At 36.1% G+C, this 16,368-nt stretch overlaps 1 non-coding gene across 1 annotated transcript; it reads right to left on the bottom strand.

Moving 5' to 3' along the window:
• Positions 1 to 1,532: 1,532 nt before the first annotated feature.
• On the bottom strand, positions 1,533 to 1,639 carry LOC112133990 (U6 spliceosomal RNA). Its single transcript, XR_002915585.2, has one exon. It is a non-coding gene; the product is annotated as a U6 spliceosomal RNA (small nuclear RNA).
• Between the last annotated feature and the right edge of the window lie 14,729 nt (positions 1,640 to 16,368).

The following is a 16,368-nucleotide window of genomic DNA, read 5'->3' as shown; positions in this document are numbered from 1 at the left end:
ACTCATCTTCTAGTTGTTTTCTAAGAAAAGGTTTATGGACTTGTGTATATAAAAATGTCATTTTTTTCCTTTTTTTTTTTTTTTTTTTTTTTGGTGAGTCAGGGTCTTGCTTCCAGCACACTTCGTATGATTTTTTTTTTCAGTCATTGTTCTGGGCATTTGGCAGCCTTTTTCATGTGGAAATGTATATTTTCTCATTCTGATATTTTTACTTAAATTGTACCTTTAATAATTGTATCTCATGCATTTTCTTTTTTTGTTTGTTTCTGAAAATTCTGTTGGTTAAACAGAGATCTCTTGGTTTTGGTCATTTAACTTTATTTGTTTTCTTCAGTGGTGAAATTTTTCATAATTTTGTTATAATTAATAAGAAATAGTCTCAACATTAACATTTAGAAGTTCTACTTAGCATATTTTTTTAATTTGACAACTGTGTTTCTAATTTCTAAGAATACTTTCTTGTTCTCTGAATGTCCTTTATTTTTCAGCCCCAGCCAACACATTGTTGGTAGCTTTATGAGTGACCTTCGGGGAGAGATACCTAGCTTAGTCATGTCTGGATCTTGACCCACAAAAACTATGAGATAATAAATTTTGTTTTAAATGCTAGGCTTTGGAATAATGTTTTATGCAGCAATAGATAACAAGCAAATATAACAAGGCTTTTTGGTTTTCTTAAAAATATATCCATATTTTCATGAGAAAAGACAAGCAACACAGCTGAATATAGCAGTATTCTCTCAACACAGGGCAAAAAGAATATTTTATATCCATGTATTATTAGGGCTTTTGGCATTTTATATAGATCAAATTATAAAGAATGAATATGAATATATTTTTTCCTTTATTTCATTCATGAATTGCTATCTTATGATGTTATTAATGGCTATTAATGAATGTCCTACATTCTCAGTTTGTTAAATTTCAAATTACTTTCCATGTTATTGGTCTGTATATTTTTATATTGTTCTGAATTAGCGAAGATAAACCTTTAAATCACAAAATTTCAAATGAAATTTTGGTGAATTAAACGCCCCCGACTGGCCAGGTGCAGTGGCTCATGCCTATAATCCTAGCACTTGGGGAAGCCGGCAGGAGGATCACTTGAGCTCAGGAGTTCAAGGCCAGCCTGGGTAGCATAGTGAGATCCCATTTCTTCAAAAAATAAAAAATTAGCTGAGTCGGTGGTGAATGCCCGTGGTCCTAGCTATTTGGGAGACTAAGGTGGGAGGATCGCTTGAGCCTGGGAGTCAAGGCTGTAGTGAGCTGTAATCATACCATTGCACTGTAGCCTGGGCAACAGCGTTGAGACCCTGTCTCAAAAAAAAAAGCCCCACACCTCAATACTGTCATTACCAATGACCATTAAAGTGATAAAGAATGTAATTATGACCAGGATCAGTATGAATTCCATTTATGTTCAAATGCATGTTCACTGAAGATGCCATGATCGGTGATGAAATTAGTGAATAAAATGGGAGTCCTGTACACCTTTCTCCTTCTTTTTATTTATTTTTATTACTTTTCTATTTTTTAAAATGGAATACTTCACAAACTTGCATGACTTCCTTGTGCAAGAGCCATGCTACTCTTCTCCATATCATTCCAATTTTAGTATATACGCTGCTGAAGTGAGCACTTTTAATAAAAATATTTTACCACTTGGCTAGAAACTAAAGAAGATTTGATGGACTATGAAAGGAGTGCTGTCATAAGAAGAAAAGGTACCATAATGGAAATCAGATATAGGCAACATATTCAATGTCAGTAGTAAAAGAGATCATTTTAAAATCATGTTTGAAAAAGTGGGTGGGGAGTGGAGCAAAATAGCTGTTACTGAATAACCATTCTTTGCCAGACACTATGCTAACTACTTATGCGCCATCTCATTTAATACCCACAACAACCCTGTGAGTTAGGCATTTGACTCTCCTTTTGCAGATTAGGAATCTGATGCTCACTTGTTAGTGCCAAGGAGTTAATAAGCAATATTGCTGAAATGCAACCCCAGATATGTGGGACCCCAAAGCTTCTCTTCTCTCTGTAATTCCCTTTCTGATACAAATGAAGAATTCTATTTCATATCTGATATGGTTTGACTGTGTCTCCACCCAAATCTCATCTTGGATTGTAATCCCTATAATCCTCACACATCAAGGGAGGGACCCAGTGGGAGACGATTCTATGGGGCAGGGTTGGGGGTGGTTTCCCCCATGCTGTTCTTGTGATAGTGAGTGAATTCTCACGAGATCTGATAGTTTTATAGGCATCTGGCATTTCCCCTGCTTGCTCTTCTCTCCCTGCTGCCGTGTGAAAAGGTCCAAGCTTGCTTCCCCTTCACCTTCCACCATGATTGTAAGTTTTCTGAGGCCTCCCTAGCCATGTGGAACTGTGAGTCAATTCAACCTCTTTCCTTTTTAAATTACCCAGTCTCAGACAGTTCTTTAGCAGTGTGAAAACCTACTAATTTAATATCCCTTAATATTATTACTCATTTCGTGAGTATTTAGCTTCTCCCATATGCCACAGTTAGTTCTAGGTATTATGGATAAAAAAAGGAGTCTTGCTTCTGAAAGCTGACAGATATTGTTGAATTTCAAACAATAAATTATCTTTTAGCAATTTATTTTACAGTTAAAAATCTCATTAATACTACTTATTTTAGTGACTGATTTTCTCCTTTGAATATGAGTCAAGTCTCATAATTTTAGTAGCAATCCATGCAATAAAATGGGACTCAAAATTCCTGTCATTTTGTTCTGCAAATGTTAAACTGAATAGCAACACAAAGAAATAACGAAGGGCCACACCCACAGAGTAAACAAATTAAATCAGACATAAAATTTTATGAATGCCCTTTTTTGTTCTAAAAAAAACAGCAAAAATTTTTAAGATTAACATTATTTGTTTGAGTAATGTTAACTCTGTTTATCTGCAATAATTCTGAAGACATTATTGGTTTTTGATGTGGCACGCAGGAGAAGTAACTCGAATGGACTATAAAAGAATAATGTGATCTCTGAGGAATGCTGAAACATTACTGTTATTTTTAAGAAATGTCAACCAATTGTGAAGAACTTTGTGTAGGGTTTTTTTTTCAAAACTTGATGTGCAACTCACTGGTTTAACATGTGTTGGCATGGAGATATTTTTTCTGGAATAATGTGTTTTCATTAGAAAAAAAAAATGACCTCAGGGTGCAATCAATGCACTGTTTCTTTTCCTCCCTTCTGTTGTGGAATACATAGTACATGGCTTTTGTTGGAAGAGGCAAACAACAAAACAAAACAACAACAACCAAAACAAAAATAAACAAAAGAACCTTAGCATTGTCATTGAAAAAGGATTTCAAAATCGCTTAGAAAACTGGCCTTACTTCAAAGAGCACATGTAAACTAGTTATTGCACCTTGTCTGAAGAATCAGAAACTTAGTCTGTTTTTTTGTTTTCTTTTTTAGTTCTAAAATTCATTTGCCCATTTCTGACCACATGGCAGGCTAGGTGCCTACATTAATTCTCTGATAAAAACAAGAGAACATTTCTGGTAAAATATATTTAATAATATTTTCTTAAATGTATCAATGAACTGACAGTAAACTAAGAAAATCTTAGGTCTGTTATCTAAGCGAAGTCAGGAACTCAGAAAGGTAAGTGGAGAAATGGAACTGGCTTCCTTCCTAACCGCATTTCTTGATGGCCTCACAGGGTATTGGAACAAGAAACAAATTCAAGGCATGTATCTAAGATAAGGAGTCTAATAGGAGGACATTCCTCCCCCATAAAAGTGGGATGTCAAATGGCTATGTAAGGAATGGCTATGTAAGGGTGAGCCAAAATCAAACCTTCCCTCCTCCCTTTACTCCCCAAGGAAACAAGGATACTCAACATTCTTGGGCATAATTGCTGTCCTGGGAAGGGTGAAAACACATAGCTAACATAGCTGAGAATATGAATTACAATCCAACCCTCAGGCTCAATGTATAGTAGAGGTCCAGCACAGTAAGACAGGAAAATAAAGGACTGGGGGAAAAAAATTGTCATTATTTGCAGAAGATATGAATAGACATAGAATAGTAAAAAGTTTATAAGTAGAATTAAGAAAAAATAATGTTACTGGATTTAAAATGAATATACAAGAAGCAATTCCAATCCTATGTGATCTAGTAGTTTTGTTTGTAATGGCAAAAATATGTAAACAACTCATGTCAACCAAAAGTGAATTGAACAAAAATTTTGGTATAGGCAAATATTTGAATAGTGTACAGTGGCAAAACAGAAGTAAAGGCTGCTACATATTGTCTTGGATGAATCGCACAAATGTATCAATATATATGAGCAAATGGAGCAAGTCATGGAAGACCCTCATTTGTATAAATAGGGATTCATTTATACAAAGTCAAAAACAGGCAACACTAAACAATTTGTTGGTTAGGAATACAATTTTTGAAGGTACAAAGATGAAGAAAAGTAAAAGAAAGATTATTATAAAAGAAAAGACACTAAATACAGCTTTGACAAAAGAAATTCTGAACTCTACTTGGCATTGAATTTCATTGAAAGTGCTTTGAGGGTTTCCTCTTTGATAAACATTGTGTAGATTTTGGTCCTACAGAGAATTTGAATTTTACGTTATCCTTTCATATCGTTACTTGTTGTCACTTCATAATACAAAAAAATGTATTTAAGTATAATTTTTATTTTTAAAAGTAATATATGCATATAGTTTAAAAAAGCAAACAGTGCGAGGTTTCTAATCAACAAGACCTAATCCTCAGCCTTACCTCTCCCCACCCATGGAATGTAATTTTAATTAGAGGTAGGCAATTACAATACTTAATTTTTTTCTTCTTTCATTTGCCTCTGTATTTTTATTTTATTTTAAAAATATATATATGTATATATAAAATTTAAAAATATATATTGTTAGAGACTTGAGTCTCATTATGTTGCCCAGGCTGACTCCTGGACTCAAGCTATCCTCCCACCTCAGCCTCCCAAAGTGTTGGGATTATAGGCATGAGCCACCATGCCTGGCCACCTATGTATTTTTAAATACTACATATATACTGGTATTTCTTGATTTTTTTCAATTTCAAGCATATATTGACTTTCTAATATAGAAGATAAAGATGTAGTACTATAACACATATGTTCCCTCTTCATTCTGCTTATATAGTTACATCATGATTTTTAATAAGTCATATTCATTGCTTTTATTTTTGTGATATGGAAATACTGCTCAATGGTGAGCGACATAGTATGCTACAATTATAGTTACTTTTCTGTACAATGTTTTGTTTTCCTAGCAGCAACATTTGCCTTGTTGTATTGTTGTTATTGGCTTTGTTTTTCTATAATCCTATCACTACTTCTCTCCAAACTCTCCAAGATAATTGCAAGCAAGTCATCACAATATGGCCAAATGTTTCAGTTGATCAATCATTTCCATTTTTATTTTGTAGAAAAAATTCCAGAACTATTTTACCCTCTATTCCATTATGACTGCTTTCTAGGTCTGCTATTCAGATCTTTCCTTTTACTGTCATCCAGGTAATTCCTTCACCTCTCTTCTGTTTTCTTTCATTCAACAAATACCCTAGAAAGGTATGTACCAGGCAATATTATGGATGCTGGCAATAAACTGATGAAAACTGATTAGCTACTTTGATGGAGCTAATATCTAATGAGAAAAGCATAACTTTAAAAAATGTGGTAAGATGTTAAACTTTAAGTTTCCAATAAGGCATGTAAGTACCAAAGTGAGGTAAAAAATCAGTATTGAAATTTTCACCAGAGAGTTGAAAAGTTCTTGCTTGATTCTTTAACTGTTCAGAAAATAATCAGATTATAGAGAACTTTGTGATAAAGGATCAGGAAAAGATGTTTTGCTATTTATTTTTTAATATTAGGTGATCAGTAAAGATCTCTCTTTATGTTACTGATATTTGGGCAGAAATCTAAAGGAAGTGAGTGAATAAGCCATATGAATACCTAAAGAGAAGAGCATTCCAGTCAGAGGAAATCAAAACATCAAAGGCTTTGAGGTAAGAAAATGCTTAATGTGTTTAGGAATAGCAGGGAAGTCTCTGCGGATCAGAAGGGCTTGGAGGAGGCAGGAGGAAGATTAGATGGAGATGAAATCAGAAAGTGAGATGGTAGCTTGACTGGAATGTGGATCATTGGATGTGATAACAAATGGACAGATTCTGGATATGCTTGACAGTGGAACTGGCAGGATTTCCTGATAGCTTGGATATGATGCATGACTGAAAGAGAGGAGTCAAGAATGATTTCAGTGTTTTAGCCTGAGTAACTGGAAATGGAGGTAGGGCATTTACTAAGATGGGGAAGACTCCAGAAGGAAGAAGAGATAGCACATATTCCAAAGCTCAATTTAGAAATGTTAAATGATAAAAGTCCTATTATCTATGCAAATGGAAATATCCAGTTGACAGTTGCATATAGGAGTGTACAGTGCAGGTGCAACGTTAGGGGCTGGAGATAAAAGCATGGGAGTCATTATGGCAGGCCTGGTATTTTAAAGTCATGGATCACTAAGTTCCTGTAGGGTACAAGCTGCCTACGTTTGGTGAGCTATGTCTTCCAATTTATTTCTCTCTTCCCAAACAAATAACATTTCTCTTTCAGGTTAGTTTGCCTTGACATTTCATTAAACCTATGCCTATATTCCTTACCAAATACTTTTCCTCTGAGTATATCCGCCTATGTCTGATAAGGCCTGACTTTAGGATATATTTTTACCCATACTCGGAGGATGCATAATCTCCTTTGGTTGTTTCTTCATGTAAAAAAGAAGCCTGCCTACACTCAGAATACACATAAGACCTCCACCCAACTCTGTCTTCTTGTATGTTATGGCTTGACTTAAGGCAAATCCTTACATACACGTACTGTAAGTATTCTTTCTAAAATATGCTTCCTTGAATAGGATGAGGTGAGATGTCAAGCTAAATCCTTGTCACAACTTTGAAAAATTCTTTCCAGATTCATCAGCTTATGTCTGAGTAGGTAAACCCTAACCTGCAGTCTCCACACTTGAACAAACCAAATTCTCTGTGATTTCTAACATTCTGTTTGTCCTTGTGAGTTTATGTCTTTTGTATTTATCATTTTAGTGGTGTTTTTGAATGGAACAGAAATAAATGCATTTGTTCAAGCTGTCACATTTGACAGGCCAAATCATTTTTATATCATAAGAATCCAGTAAAATGTTTTTATAGGGTGTTTCTGGTTATAACAAATGTATATTATATGGCTGACCTTACTTAATAGCAAATAACCTTCTTCAAATGATAAAAGAAGGTTTTAAAAACTACTCAGTGCTTATTGATGGTAGTCTAACAATACTTTTGACATTTTACTATAATTTTGTAATCTACCAGAATGTTGTGAGCATTATTGGGTTATAGTAGCATTGTTTTTGTACCTGTATTGGAAAAAAGATTACTTAGCTTTTACAGATAGAAAACTCAAGTCGCCAAATTCTATTACATAGATTACTTCTTCCAATTCAAATTTTTTTAGTGCTCTGCTGTCTTTAAAATGGGTTATTCTAATATTCACGGTTAGTATCTACAGGAAAAGTACCTGGGAAATCAAAGAATATAATCAATTTTATTGTTTAGAAAAATATATGAATAAATTTGAAAACTGCCACTAAAATATTAAATATTACAAAACACAAAGGCTATTTTAAATCCATGTATGGAAAAACTGGCCTGAAAAACATGTTGCAAGTGGCAAAGGGCTAAATATAGCACAGCTGAATAATTTAAATTAGACTATTACAACTTCACTGAGATGATGTTACGTATTATATACCAAGGTTAATGGAAATCAACAAAACTCCTATCTTTATATGAAAAGATAATTGATGAACTGAAAGATCTCCCAAAACAAAGATTCTTAGAACTTAAAATTATATGCAGAATGTTGTTGAATTGTTTGTATACATGTCTCCCTTATATGTTAACATGTCTCCCTTACCAGACTGTGAGTTCGTAGGGACAGCAGTCTTACCTATTTTATTGTTCATTGGGCTTACCATAGCACATAGCAAAGTACCTAATACACAGCAGATGTCTTTTACTGCATGTGTTTGAGTAATAGATGGTTAGTGATTTTATAGAGACGATCAGTGACCCTGGAAGAAGAAACAATATGTTTGTTTCAACTTTGTTTTCCTTTTGATTTTTAAATCTAGCCTACATACAGAAAGCATGGATTCTGTTCTGCTCTCTGCCTCCCTTTATAGGGGTGGCCTACTATTTTATAGCTATACAAGTGACTAGGTGGGTAAAGGCTAAGTAGTGGTGAAATATTAGCAAGATTGTCATGCCACATACCTAAGTCACTTCCTTCAATTAAACTTTTAATAAAGTTGATACTTTATCTCCAGTTATCTGATTCCTGTATCTATCTCTCGGTTTTTGACCTTGAGTGGGAAAGAGGAATTATTTTATGGGCTTCTTTTACCAACTTCTAAAAGTTCATTCTCTTTATAAAATGAAAGTACAAATATACATTAATAAAATAAAATAGTGTGTTGGGCTTATAGCAAAAGGAAGTGCCTCTGCTTCACTGCTTCTCTTGCTGTGGTTGCCTGGGAGTTTCAACTTCTCATAGGCAACCATACTCAAATGTTTCATTTTTAATTGTCTTGGTAGTTTTCTTATTAATTCATTATAATGCAACTATGCCATTATTTACCAACCTGTCTACTTTAGATATAATCTGTTGGCTTTCTTCATAATGCATGAGGATTTAATGCACTTACATGATCCCCATACTAAGATTTTGTTGGATCCAGCATTATCTATAATAATACCACAATTGTGGGCAAAGAAATTTCCACTTATAATTATGATATACACACACATCACATATATATACACACATGTGTGTATTGTTTGGTATGCAATGCATTACACATAATTGTATAATGTATAAAATTGCACAGTATGACATTCAATAAATATATATTCAATGAAGGTATGTAATTTTAGGTTCAAGCTTTTTTACTTACGATGTTGTGAATATTTTCCCTGTTGTTAAATATTCATAGGAAACTTTTTTTTTTAGTGGCTGACATTAACAGCATATGGCTGAACCAAATTTATTTAACCTTCAACCTATTATGAAATATGTAGGTTTCCAATTTTTTAGTGTTACAAATAACCTGTCTGTAAACATCTTTATAATTAATCATCAACTGCATATCTGATCCTTGAAGTAGATTCCTAGAAATAGAATTACTGAATCAAAAATTCTCGATACATATTGCCAGTTTCCTTTCCAGGAAGATTTTGCTTATTTGCATTTCTAACAGCACTGTAAAACAGTAATAATTTTATTCCATATCATTTAACCCTAAATACATATATGCTCTAAAACTTCTAATTTTATAGATCTAGCTTGAGATTTTTGATTACCAGTATCGCTGAAGATTTCTTCATATGTCCATTATTTGTTATTATACAACATTTAAATTTTTTTCAGTTTAATATTTGGTTCTATGACTAATTTGAATTTTTAATATTTCAGAGAAGTTTTATGAGTTAATTTATTTCTCTATTTTATCATTATTGGCAATTCTTTACATTTAAAAATATCCTAAAGAAAAGTAATTTTAAGGGTTAGCAATCTTATTAGAAATTCACAGTGAATTAAAAATTAGTTGCATGGCTACTTGTATTTATTTTGCCTTTTAATATATTATGTGGGCAATCGAATTTTAATAAAAACTTTCATATATCAATAAGAATTCTCCCCAGAAATAGTGCTATAAAACTAGCTTAGGAAAATAAAAAATTGTGGGTACTGAAATTTGTATAATCTTCTTCTTTTTTTTTTTTTCTGAGACGGAGTCTTGCTCTGTCGCCCAGGATGGAGTGCGGTAGTGCAATCTCAGCTCACTGCAACCTCCACCTCCTGGGTTCAGGCAATTCTCCTGCCTCAGCCTCCCAAGTAGCTGGTACTACAGGTGCGTGCCACCACACCGGGATAATTTTTGTATTTTTAGTAGAGACGGGGTTTCACCATGTTGGCCAGGCTGGTTTTGAACTCCTGACCTCATGATCTACCACCGTGGCCTCTCAAAGTACTGGGATTACAGGTGTGAGCCACCAAGCCTGGCCAAAATTTGTATAATCTTAAGGTGAGATGGCTTTTATAAATTAGAAGGGCAGTGGCAATGTTTACCATACTTATGTGTTAAATGATTGATAATCATTGTGTTAATCTTATACTTTCTTTCCCATTGTCTATTCCATTTACTTTTTGCCATTTGATTGGGGTGATATGTGTGCTTTTTGTGGTTAAGAAAAACGCCTGTAGTAACATATGATCGGGAGCAGTAAGAAGGGAAGATAGCAAGCTTTTCCCATTACTGTAGCGAGATAATAAACCCTTGGATTATTAACAAAGTTCCATGTGGTAGGAGCTGATTGACTCAGGCTATATTACTTGCCTGTATCTGCTGGCCTGGGATTGGCAGAAGGGGAATCTTCCTAATGTGGCTTCAGAAATGAAAGGCGTAATTGGATATTCTCCCAAAACTTGTGATGGGGTAGAACCCTGAACAGTAGAAAAGATTATCAACCACATTGTCTTTGCTAAAAAATTTTCAATGGTGCTATTATCTGCAGGATAAAGTCTTATTCTTCTGATATAATGTACAATCTTGGCCTCCAGTAATCTAGATAACCATTTGTTTTTGAGTATTAACTACACAAAGCTTCCTTAAACCTATTTCTCATCTGAACACTAATACTTGTGCTAGTCAGGTAAGGTACGAATCTTGAAATTTATTACTAGTGTCAAGTTGGGCATGAACTGATACTGCTTTATAACTATTATGGTTTGAACTTTCAGTTATACTCTATAAACACACTAATTAAATGTTGTTTAAGTTAATTCAGTAGTATTTAGTACATGAAAAATTGTCTCAGAAAAATGTAATAGTTTTAATAGCCAAGTGTGTAAATGACCCAAATGTTCATTAAAAGTCAATGGATGAACAGTTTGTGGCATATCAATACAGTGGAATACTACTAAACCATACATAAGAAAGAACTATTGATATACACACAACATGGATGAATCTCAAAATAATTATGCTGAATGAAAGAAGAAAGACAAATAGTACATATTATATGTTCCACTTACATATAATACTAGAAAATGCAAACTGATCTATAGTGACACAAAGCAGATGAGTGGCTGACAAGGGACAGCGAAGGAAGAGTGGGGAGGAATGGGAAGTACAGATTACAATACGGTTCCAGGAAACTTTTGGGGTGATGGGTATATTCATTATCTTCATTGAGCGTTAGTTTCACATGTATATACATATGTCAAAACTTATCAAATGAAACACTTTAAAGATGCAAAAAAAGTGAAGAAATATGTAATAGCTCTTCATTATTACTGGCAATATAAAACTATAAATAGTGCTGTATACTAATTTATGTATGCATTTTTTGGTTTTGAATTTTATTATTTTTTCTCATAGGATTATATGTTTCTTGAAAGAAATGTTTGTATTGAAAGAATTGTATTTTTACAGAAGAACTGGCTGGCCTTATTTTTGTTTCATGAGTTTAACATTTCTTGGTTATACACAAGTCTATCGATATGACTTCACCACTATACAATTCATCTATGTAACCAAAAACCACTTGTACCACAAAAGCTATTAAAAAATTAACATGCCTATCAATGTGAAATTATATACTGGCCACCAGAATGAAATAAAAACAATGAAATATTATGAAGAATCCACAAATGATATAACTTACTATTTGTTTAGTATATCCTAATATGTATGTAATATAGTATTATATATATATATATAATATAAACAGTGGCAGTAGGATTAGAAGACAGATACAGATTGGAGAGAGATTAGGAAGCAGAATCAATAGCACTTGGTGATAGGTTGGATTTGGGAGTTGAAGTAGAAGAAACAATGAAAAATGACTTCAGAGCTGCTTTTACTTTGGGAACTGGTAGATAAAGTGTGGATGGTGGGAAGAGGTTTAGGAATAGTGGAGATAACATTGATCTTAGAAATGATCACCAGTAGCTGGCAATGGTGAGTTTGGCATGTGGATATAAAATATATATATTTTAAGTGGGTAATTACAGGTATGTAAGATGATAAGAGATCAATGTCAAAGATGAAAACTTAGGACTCATAAGCAGAATCTGGCTAGTTGAATGAGTAAAATAAAATTCAGCCAGTCATCCATCTGTGAGAGTTTTAATTGAGTTTTGACTTAGCTGTGTCCAAGGACAATCAATCTATTTTCTAGAATATATGTTGCTATCTACCATGGGAATGGTAGATTGGCCATCTCATCTTCAAATCCACCCTTCATCTACTGTGATTTCTTGTCCTGTAAAGGCTGTGGCACTATCAATGACGTTTTCAGACTTCTTTGCAGCTAGTGTTCCGTGTGAATTTGGTTCTGCAAATTAAGCACACTTACACAATTGAGAAGGCAGAAGTTTTATGCCTTTTCTTGGTTCTGTATATGCTGGCAAACATGGTCATGGAAATGTGACATTTTCTGTAGCATCCTTCCATACACTTATCTCCAGCTTCCTATGTGTTGGGAAGCAATTTCAGTGGAGATGGTGGCCATATTTCAGTACCCAATAAGCAGCTCTATGGGATTTGATGGGGATTTGTGCTGATCACAGAGGCTTCCAGACCCAAATCTCCTATCCCTGAATTTGACTATTGCTATTTATTCATAAATTTCGTAGTTCTACAGTAGCACAGAAGTAGTATTGCTACTAGAGGCTCAGTTCTGTAGTGCTCTGGGAATAATTTCTTGAGGCTCAGTTTAGAGCCTGCTTCTTTGGTCTTTCTGGCAATTTTATAAACTTTTAAATCCCTGTACTTCTTCCCCTTTTTTTTTTTTTTTTTCTGAGATGGAGTCTCGCTCTGTCTCCCAGGCTGGAGTACAGTGGCGGGATCTCGGCTCACTGCAAGCTCTACCTCCCAGGTTCACACCATTCTCCTGCCTCAGCCTCCCGAGTAGCTGGGACTACAGGCGCCCACCACCACACCTGGCTAATTTTTTTTTTTTTTGTATTTTTAGTAGAGACAGGGTTTCACCATGTTAGCCAGGATGGTCTCGATCTCCTGACCTTGTGGTCTGCTTGCCTCGGTCTCTCAAAGTGCTGGGATTACAGGCATGAGCCACCATGCCCGGCCCGTGTACTTCTTAAAATATCTAGACTGGTTTCTGCTTCCTGAACTGAATAATATCTGATCTAGCCAGTAAATAATAATGTGTACAATTTGGGGAAAGCCAGAATATTACCATAGGTATATATGGCAGAGACTGCCGGCTATCTACCAATATCCATTCTGCCTTTCTTCTCTGAGTCACTGAAGATCCTAGTTTTATTATTCAAGCACAGACTCCACTTTTTAGCCTCTGCAGCTACATGTGTTCATGTAAGTATGTCCTGGCCAATGAGATTAAACAGAAGTAGTGTATGTCACTTTTTGGTTGTGCCTTTGCCTGCTTATCTTTTCCACTTGCTAAGAAGCAGATGTAGTGGTGAGAATTGGAGAAGCCCTCCTGGATCCAAAGATGAAAAATCCTTGTTGATGATGGCAAAGCCACTCTACCAGATTGGGACTGACTAGATCTGGATCCACACACGAGACGTAAATAAACGGCTACCTTTCTGAAGCTACTATATTTTTGGTTGCCCCCCACTCTCTGCCTGTTTTTTCTAAGATCTAAGTGAGCTATGAAATTTGAGCCCAAGTCTGAAAACGTATGTTACTCTATTAACAACTATTAATTAGTTTAATGAGGTAGCATATATAATATATTTATAGGAATAAGACTTGGAATAGCCAAGCCGGGTGCGGTGGCTCACACCTGTAATCCCAGCACTTTGGGAGGCTAAGGCGGGCAGATCACTTGAGGTCAGGAGTTCGAGACCAGCCTGTCCAACATGGTAAAACCCCATCTCTACGAAAAATACAAAAATTAGCCAGGTGTGGTGGCACATGCCTGTAATCCCAGCTACTCAGGAGGCTAAGGAAGAAGAATTGCTTGAACCTGGGAGGTGGCGGTTGCAGTAAGCCAAGATGGCTCCACTTCACTCCAGCCTGGGTGACAGAGCAAGACTCTGTCTCAAAACAAAACAAAAAACAAAATAAAGCACAAAAAGACTTGAAATAGCTCATCCATAATTCTTATACAAAAAGACTTCTTTCTGTAGGCTGATAACATGCCCTCAAGTAACAGTCAGGTAAACAAAATTTACAAATTTTGTAAGACAAAGTCTCCTCTCAAAAACCGGACCCCCTTTTCGGGCAATATCTCAGGTAAAGACACTCCATCTACCCAGTTGCCCAAACCAGAAAGCCAGAACCCAGTTTCCCTGCCTCTCCTTCACATACACATCCATCTTAGCCTTATGCAGGCCTTCAGTGCCTTGTAGATCAGAACCCTGCCTTAGGCTGGGCCTGGTGGCTCAGGCCTGTAATCCCAGCACTTTGGGAGGCTGAGGTGAGTGGATCATGAGGTCAGGAGTTTGAGACCAGCCTGGCCAAGATGGTGAAGCCCCGTCTCTACTAAAACTACAAAAATTAGCTGGGCGCGGTGGCAGGTGCCTGTAGTCCTAGTTACTCAGGTGGCAGAGGCTGGAGAATTGCTTGAACCCAGGTGTCAGAGGTTGCAGCGAGCCGAGATCGTGCCATTGCACTCCAGCCTGGGTGACAGAGTGAGACTCCATCACAAAAAAAAAAAAAAAAAGAGAATCTTGCCTTCATCCTCCCTTCTTTATCACCACCACCCATTACTATCCTAGTCCACATCTCATCCTCCCTCTCCAGGATGCCTGTGAGGCCCCTGTCTCCATTCACTCACTTATTCCTAGGCACTTAGAAGTCTTCTCCATGCACAGACTGTGTTGAGCACAGGAAGCACAGCGGAGAACTGAGCAGGCTGACTGGTCTGTGTTCCTGGTCTGCTGGGACCCAGAGACAAAGAAACGGACAATGACCACAAGTGTGAGTGAGGAGGGGAGCCTGGGCTCTGTGCAGGTGCATGCAGAGATTTACCCCACACTCACAAATTTTGGAGCTAGGGCCGGCAACTTCATTTGTGAAGGGTCGGGGGGAGGTATTGAAAAATGAAAACATGGAGTCCCTTGTTCACAAAACAGGAAAAACTACTCTAAATGGTACTTAAACACAAAACCGTTTCTTTCCCTTTGTTCTAATAATTTGCCATTGTTATTTGCTATTTAAGGTCATTCTGAGTAAAGAAAATTTTAATTCTAAATTTTTAGCTGAATTTTACTGTTCATCTTCATATTGTGCAATGTTAATTTTAAATACAAATATGAGTATTATATTCCTATGCAGAAACACTGAAATTACACAATTCATATTTTGCAGCTCATACATGCATATACATTTTGTTCTTATCAGAACAGTAGAAATGCTGTGCAAAACTAAGTCAAGGATTTTTATTTCACTTCCTGATAGTGGCAATGATACTGCCTTCTTGACGCTGCCTTCAGCTTATTGGTGAGTAAGGAAGAACTGAAAGAAAGGAACTATGGCTTTTCCTGTCTTTTCCTATCTTTCCATGCCATTATTTTTGGCATAAGTGCCTGATTAATATAGGAAATAAAATAAGTAGGAAAAGGTATGATTGGGGTCATTAGTCTGTGGTGTTATTCACAAGGTCATTGCCTTCTTTCTGCGTTTGAAGCAAGACCTCACATGGTAAGTGTGGCCTCCCTGCAGACTCAGTTATAGACATACACGATGACCTGTTACTGGCCTGGAGTTCCGCTAACCTGCGCATCCTAGGGGCACTGGAATATTGCGCTCACAGCATCATCAACTCCTCTCCTCTGCTTTGTGCTCCTGCTGTGCAGTCCTTCCAAAACACAAGTTCAAAGGTAAATAGTATTAAGATTCAAGGCAGACCTGGCCAAGCATTAAGCCTAGCACAGAGCCTTTCTGAGTGCAGGGCCCCCCATGACTGCGCAGATTGTACCTCCGTGAAGCCAGCAGTTCTCTAGTCTTAACTGCAATCCACAGGGAATTCAAGGTTAGAGGAGCATGTTAAATGACACCACAAGGACACAGTCTGCAAATCCAGGGCATGGGGCGATGCAGAGTCAATGACCTGACTGCTCCAGCAAGCCAGGAGGAAGAAAAGGCTGAAACAGACTCAATGAAATGAAACGCGAACTTGTTTGGCTCCTGATTGAAATAAACCAACTGTGAAAACACATTTCTGGACAATTAGGGAAATTTGGATGTTAACTTATATTTGATGCTATAAAGGGAGTCTT

This window comes from Pongo abelii, chromosome 5, assembly GCF_028885655.2.
Source record: "Pongo abelii isolate AG06213 chromosome 5, NHGRI_mPonAbe1-v2.0_pri, whole genome shotgun sequence".
NCBI classification, from domain to species: domain Eukaryota; kingdom Metazoa; phylum Chordata; class Mammalia; order Primates; family Hominidae; genus Pongo; species Pongo abelii.
This window is presented reverse-complemented; position numbering and strand designations above follow the sequence as displayed.